Source organism: Bison bison, unplaced genomic scaffold (assembly GCF_000754665.1).
Source record: "Bison bison bison isolate TAMUID 2011002044 unplaced genomic scaffold, Bison_UMD1.0 scf7180017864472, whole genome shotgun sequence".
Lineage (NCBI taxonomy): Eukaryota > Metazoa > Chordata > Mammalia > Artiodactyla > Bovidae > Bison > Bison bison.
The window spans coordinates 9694088-9701072 of NW_011495033.1; the positions used below are offsets into that span (position 1 = coordinate 9694088).

The 6985-nt window shown below is 47.1% G+C and overlaps 1 long non-coding RNA gene across 1 annotated transcript; it reads left to right on the top strand.

Annotated features, from left to right (window-relative positions):
* LOC105004027 lies at positions 1 to 934 on the top strand. The gene is made up of 2 exons (XR_827178.1): positions 1 to 51; positions 453 to 934. It is a non-coding gene; the product is annotated as an uncharacterized LOC105004027 (long non-coding RNA).
* The last annotated feature ends 6051 nt before the right edge of the window (positions 935 to 6985 follow it).

Genomic DNA, 6985 nt, shown 5'->3' on the forward strand with positions numbered 1-6985 from the left:
CGTGGACGACTATTATGAGACCAGCAGCCAGTGCTCCAAGCCCGGCATCATGTAAGGGCCAGCCTTCCTGCCCGCCCTGGGGAAGAAGCCTGGGGGTCTGAGGCACCTCCTCGGAGCTCAGGACACCAGGGGGGCCCCTGCCGTGTTTTCTCACCTGGTTTGGGGCCTGCAGAGGATCCTGGGGGTCTACCCCTGGGCAGAGGAAGGAGAGGGAAGGGGTGACAGCAGGAAGCTGTCCTCTCTCATTTGCCAAACAACGATGCTGGCTTTCCGAGGGGATCCCCATAGGAGACCCAGGAAGGTCTGTGAACCCCAGGGTTAAGGGGACATGATTTGAGCATGTGGACAGGCCCTGAGATGTCTGGGGCAGAAGGAGGGAGAGGTCCCTGGGGGCTCAGGATCCCCCCCATGCTGCACTCACCAGTGTGTAACCCTTCTGCTGCTCTCCACAGCTTCAAGACCAAAAGAGGCCGGCAGGTCTGTGCCGACCCCAGTGAGGACTGGGTCCAGGAATACATCACCGACCTGGAGCTGAATCCCTGAGTGGCCTGGGAGCTGCAGGGAAGATGTTCCCTCTATGGACAGTCGGGGAAGCAGGGCGATGACCCTGGGACTCCAAAAGGCACCTCTTCTGTGGGTCACACCCCATCCCCAGCCACTCACTGGGGCCCTCCTTCACTTTAATGTCTCCTATTTAACTTTTGTCATTTATTTCCGCCGTCGAAGTGTGTGATGTCATGAATATCTGCTCTGACCCCCTCTTCCCCTTCCTCCGTAACTGTCCTCACTCTCAGTACGCGGATCAATCAGTGTGATTGGCGCTCTCCTGGCACCACTCGTATCATACATGCCAAACAACAAATGCTGGTTGAGTGGTTTTGCCCAGGACTGTGATTCAAAATATTGAAGGCTCTTCCATAAAAGGTAAACCAGCCTTTTCCTTGTGGTGACTCTTGATTTTGTCTTCCCAACAGCCAGAATCACAGATTGAGACTAATATTGGGGGGAAAGTAGGGGAATATGAAAAGAGGCAGAAACCATGAGAAAGAAAAAGCATCCTAGAACAAGAACACCAGACATTCCCCTGGAGATGCTGTCCTGGAAAGTTGAAACTGACACTTTTTTTTTTAATTAAAAAATAATTTTAAGTAAAAAGATTTTCATTTATCTATATTAAAAATTGTTTATATTTTTAACTGTGTTGGGTCTTAGTTACAGCACAAGGGCTCTTTAGTTGAGGTACCAGGGCTTAGTTAACCCCTGGCAGGTGCCGTCTTAGTCCCCTGACTAGGGAAGGAACTCGAGGCCCCTGCATTGGAAGGCAGATTGTTAACTACTGAACCACCAGGGAAGCCCTAACACATTATTTTACAACCAAATCATAATTGATATAGTCTAGGAAGTTTTCCTACTTAAATGAATACCAAGGTGATGTGTATTTGTACACACAAATGTGTTTTCATGAATAATTTCCTCAAAATGATGGCTAACTCTTATTGAGGGTTTACTGGGTGCTGGGTTTGATGCTAAGTGCTTACAGTAGTGCTGTGCTGAGTGTTTGCCTTGGTGACAGTCTAGCCAACCCTGCCTGCAGTCTAGCAAGGATCCCCTACCCGCCAGTTGACTGAGAGCTTTGCTCACCTTCTCCATTGTTCTGCACTCTGCTTTGTGGGGGAATGTCCTTCAAGCCACATCTGAGCTGAGGTTTGGGAGCTAGAGTGGTCAGTTACATATAATTATAGGGGGAAGAATTCTTTAATATAAGCATGTCCCATGCAATGCTGAGACATGCTTATACAAAAATTATGTGTTGTGTATCTGAAATTCAGTTTTAACTGGCATTCCTGTCTTTCACCTGGTAACACTACTTGGGGTGCACATCTCTCATAAAGGCTGCCTATTTCCTGTTAGAGTTGAGTAACCCAGGGTTGGTTTGAAGGCAGAGTAGTGCTTTTCAACCTCGAATTCACATTAGAATCATTTGGGGGAGCTTTATACTTTTTAATTAATTAATTTTAGCTGCACTGGGTCTTTGTTGCAGTGCACAGGCTTCTCACCGAGGTGCCTGCCTCCTGCTAAGTCACTTCAGTCGCGTCCGACTCTTTGCAACCCCATGGACTGTAGCCCACCAGGCTCCTCTGTCCATGGGATTCTCCAGGCAAGAATACTGGAGTGGGTTGCCACGCCCTCCTCCAGGGGATCTTCCTGACCCAGGGATTGAACCCTCGTCTCTTATGTCTCCTGCATTGGCAGGAGGGTTCTTTACCACTAGCGCCACTGGGAAGCTCCTCTCACTGAGGTGGTTCCTCTCACTTTCGTGCACGGGCTTCACTAGCTGTGGCATGTAGACTCTAGACCTTGTGCTCAATAGTTGTGGCAAACGGGCTTAGTTGCTCCTTAGCAAGTGGACTCTTTCTGAACCAGGGATCAAGCCTGTGTTCCCTGCATTGGTAGGTGGATTCTAAACCACCGGACTACCAGACAAGTCCAGGGGGAGCTTTCTAAAAACTTCATTGCCAGGAGCTTGCCTCCAAAGTTAAGGATTTAGTGAGGTCTAGGTGAAACCTGGGCGTCAGTAATTTTAAAATGTTAATGTACAGCTAGTTTGAGAACCGATGTTGGAGTGTAGTCATAACCTGTTTTTGGCTGGTCTTGGGGTTTCAGAGGAAATACAACTCCCTTCCAGTTTTTCAAGGCTTCTGATCTGTTTTTTGGTCAAGTCCGTTGGATGGTTAATTAGCAGAAAATCTGTCAGCTACTGTTACTTTTAGAACAGGGATTTAAGACTCCTCCTCTCTCACAGTGCTGGGAGCTCTGGGCCTCCGTTTTTGCCACCACAGCCTCTCCCCCATGTAACTGGCTCTGGGCTCCACACTGCCCTCTGCTGATGAAACGATGCCACAGGCGGGGAAGTTGCCCTGATCAGCTCCCACAAGCCCACCTCCTCACAGGGAACACGAGGGTTGGTTTCGTTCACAGGATGAATTTCTTAGAGGAGGGGTCTGAGAACAGGATGAACCGGGCTGTTTAAGGATTCCACTTTTTGTCCTTTCTAGTCTCCCATCCTGTCATTTCTGCTGATACTAACCTTAGCTTGGAGGGGAGAATTCTGCTTTTCCAGATGACTGATTTCTCAACCAGCAAGCAGAAAGGGTTTCTCTTAAGCAAACTAATTTTTTTTTCCTTCTCTGCTATCGGAGGAGGGGCCAGTTTCAAGGTGAATTAGTCTCTTTCTTAGAGGGCTTTGCTGATGTAACATGAAGCAATCAGTCTTCAACATTCTGCATTTTCCTTTTTGATGCAAACTTGGTAGGCAGATTCTCATCTTGACCAGCTGTCGTGCTGGTTAGAGATGTCCTCCCTGACTTTGACCTCAGCTACTGCCCTCAGCCAAGGTCACTTTTGCGATCTGCTGCTTGCAGCACTGCCGTCTATGTCATGTATACCTGTGGCGGATTCATTTTGATATTTGGCAAAACTAATACAATTATGTAAAGTTTAAAAATAAAATAAAATTAAAAAATAAAAATAAAAAACAAAAAACAAACAAAAAAAACACCTCATAAATATGTCAGCTCGGGATGACAGAGGATGAGATGGTTGGGTTGCATCACCAACTCAACGGGTTGGTGCAAGTTTGAGCAAGCTCCGGGAGATAATGAAGGACAGGGAAGTCTGGGGTGCTGCAGTCCATGGGTTTGCAAAAAGTCGAACATGACTGAGGGACTGAACAACAGCAAATCAGAAAAGCTGGCTCCATCTGACTTAACTGATGATACTCGGAACTTGTTATTAATAGTTTGCATAACTAAAGTTACAAGAAGTAGATTACCTTCAGGCAAAACTTGATCCAGAAAAAAAAAAGGAAAAAAGCCAACTTGATCCAGTGGTCCTTAAAGTATCACCACAAACCATGTTCCTTTCTGAACTTCTGATCTCCCTTCAATTTGAGAGCTTCCTCCTAGGACATCAACTGTAGCCAGCTTGCTTGCAGTCCCCACCAGCCTGCCTTGAAACACCTTCATGTGGTTTCAAGGAAAGAGGTAACGATCTCTCCTCACAAAGGGTGGAACCCAGCAGGTGGGCCACTCTTGCTTCTTCCTGTGGATGTAGAATGAACTTGTCCCCTTCCTGAGTCAGACTGAGTGGGAGAAAAGAAACTGACATAAGAGACAGGGCAGAGAAAGGAGTGTGGGGGCAGCCATGCTCCCATCACATGGAGTGAATTTCCTCTTTGTCAAACCAACTTGTGGAAGGTTCTGGAGCTTTTTTTTTCCCCTCAAAAAAAGCTTTGAATTTTGTATCGGGCTATATATTGGGCTATAGCTGATTAACAGTGTTGTGATGGTATCAGGTGGACAGCAAAAGGATTCAGCCATACATGTATTACATGTATCCATTCTGCCCCAAACCACCCTCCCATCTTGCCTGCCATATAACATTGAGCAGAACATATAACATATAACTGTGCCATGCAGTAGGTCCTTGTTGGTTATCTGTTTTAAATATGGCAGTGCATATGGAAGGTTCTGGAGCTTGAGCATTCTTCTCATTGACACTACACAGATTGGGGAATTATATATCCCACCTCATCTGAAGAAGACCCCATTTTTGCTGGTTATGCTAGAATATTACTAACAGTATCCTCTTTGACTCTCAAAATCGTCATCCTAACAATAGTAGGTCTACGGCTTGAAGGGTCTCCAGTGACATGTGCTGGTGAGATGGTCTCAGGGTTGATATCCATAAAGGTCCCTGACTGTGTGGGCAACGGATGCTGAAATCCAGTCTGCATGCCACCTAGACAGTCTTACACCCAACACAGGGCCAGGTGTGCTCCAAGAGGGAGCCTTTTCTTAATGTCCTCAGGCTAGCAACGGCCCGGGTGTGCTATGAGTGGGGTGGGTGGAGGGAGAGGTGAAGGATGCAGGCAAAATTGGGGTGTCAACATCAGGGAACTAGGCAAAGAAAGGAGCCACAGAACCCCCTCCATGCAAAGAAATGCATGTGCTGCCCAAGAGAGCATCAGTGGCTTGTTGGCATTAAAAAGAGAGGCAGAGAAGACAAGCAGAAGGGAACAGGGACTACATCTGTGAACATTTACAAGAAGTTCTCTTTACTCCATTATCACCCCACATAGACGCCTTCTCCCCAACACACCAGAAGAATTAGGCCTTTAAAAGACAGGAGGGGAAGGGGTCCAGGACCACCTAAAGCCTCATCTTGCTCCAAAACCTCTAAGCCTGATTTGCACAAGTGGAAGGAGTGGAGGGGGTGAGAAGTGGAAATGAGATCAAATTTGAATTGGAGTTTTAAACTAAAAGAATTTTAATTACTGAATGTGGCCAGAAGGTTATGGAATCTGCCCAAATGATGTTAAGGTTGGTGGAAGAAAAGTTCAGCATTTTATGTTTATTTTCTGTAACCGTTAGGATCAGTTCAGTTCCGTTCAGTTCAGTCGCTCAGTCATGTCCAACTCTTTGTGACCCCATGAACCGCAGCACGCCAGGCCTCCCTGTCCATCACCAACTCCCGAAGACTGCTCAAACTCATATCAATCAGGTTGGTGATGCCATCCAGCCATCTCATCCTCTGTCATCCCCTTCTCCTCCTGCCTTTAATCTTTCCCAACACCAGGGTCTTTTCCAATGAGTCAGTTCTTTGCATCAGGTGGCCAAAGTATAGGATAAGGCAGTTAGGATAGGACAGGCTATAGCTGACTAACAACCCCTCAATGGATTAACAAAATAAAAGTTTCTCACTAGCACCAGATCTGACGTAGGTCAGGTTGCTGGTTCTCAAAACTGAGTGTGCGCCAGAGCCAGTGGAGGGCCTGTCTAAGCACAGAGTCCTGGTCCCCACGTGAGAGACTCTGATGCTGCGTGTCTGGGGTCTGGCTCAGCTCTGCTTTTCTCATGGGCTTTCCGGTGATGCTGATGGTGCTGGTCCATGAACCACACTTGGAGTAGTGCTGACCCCAGAGTAGCTTGCCTCTAGGTGGTGATGCAGGAATCCAGGCTGCTTCCATCCTGTAGCTATCGATTCTGGAATGAGAAAGGAGACAGAAAAGCCATACTGCTTTTAACTGTCCTGGCCCAGAAGGGACACACATCACCTCTGCTTATAGTCCATTGACCAGAAGTAGTCACAAGAGACCAATTCGTCTGCAATGCAGGGAAACACATAGGCTATTAATGTTTAGGGAGCGCTAACGTCTCTGCCAGTTACTCTCAACAAGAGGTTAACCAATGAAAGGGGGCCTTCCAAGGTGAACTTTTTTCTGGATACACCAGGTGGCTAGTGGGATCTTAGTTCCCCAGAGACTGAACCTATGTTCTTGGCAGTAAGAGCCGAGTCCTAACCACTGGGCCACCAAGGAACTCCTGACCAGTGTGAACTTGCAGTCTACGCGGGTACTTACAGCTGCCGAAATGAAAGGTATATTCCATATTCAGAGTTTTAAATTAATACCATTGATATCTTTTCATCTCAGCACATTCATAGCAATACTTCTTCCTTTTCAAGGGTTTCATATGTATTATGTGGGTGTACTATGGTATTTTTAACATTTAGAACGCTTGTGCACTGGTTTTTTGTTAGTTTGTTTTTGGCTGCGCTGGGTCTTTGTTGCTGAGAGCAGGCTTTCTCTAGTTGGAGCCATCGGGGGCTTCTCTTCATCGTGGTGCACAGGCTTCTCACTGCCGTGGTTTCTCTGGTTGTGGAGCGTGGGCTCTAGGCTTATGGGTGAAGCGTATGGGCTTCAGTAGGTGCAGCACACAGGCTCTCAGGAGTTGAGGCTCGCAGGCTTAGTCGCTCCTTGGCATGTGGGGTCCTCCCAGACCAGGATTGAACCCTTGTCCCCTGCATTGGCAGTCAGATTCTTAGCCACTGTGCCACTAGGGAAGTCCATGTACTATGATGTTTTAGACTATTGTCTCTCTCTCTTTTTTTTTGATGAATTTGTTTCTCTTTCATTGCTTTCACT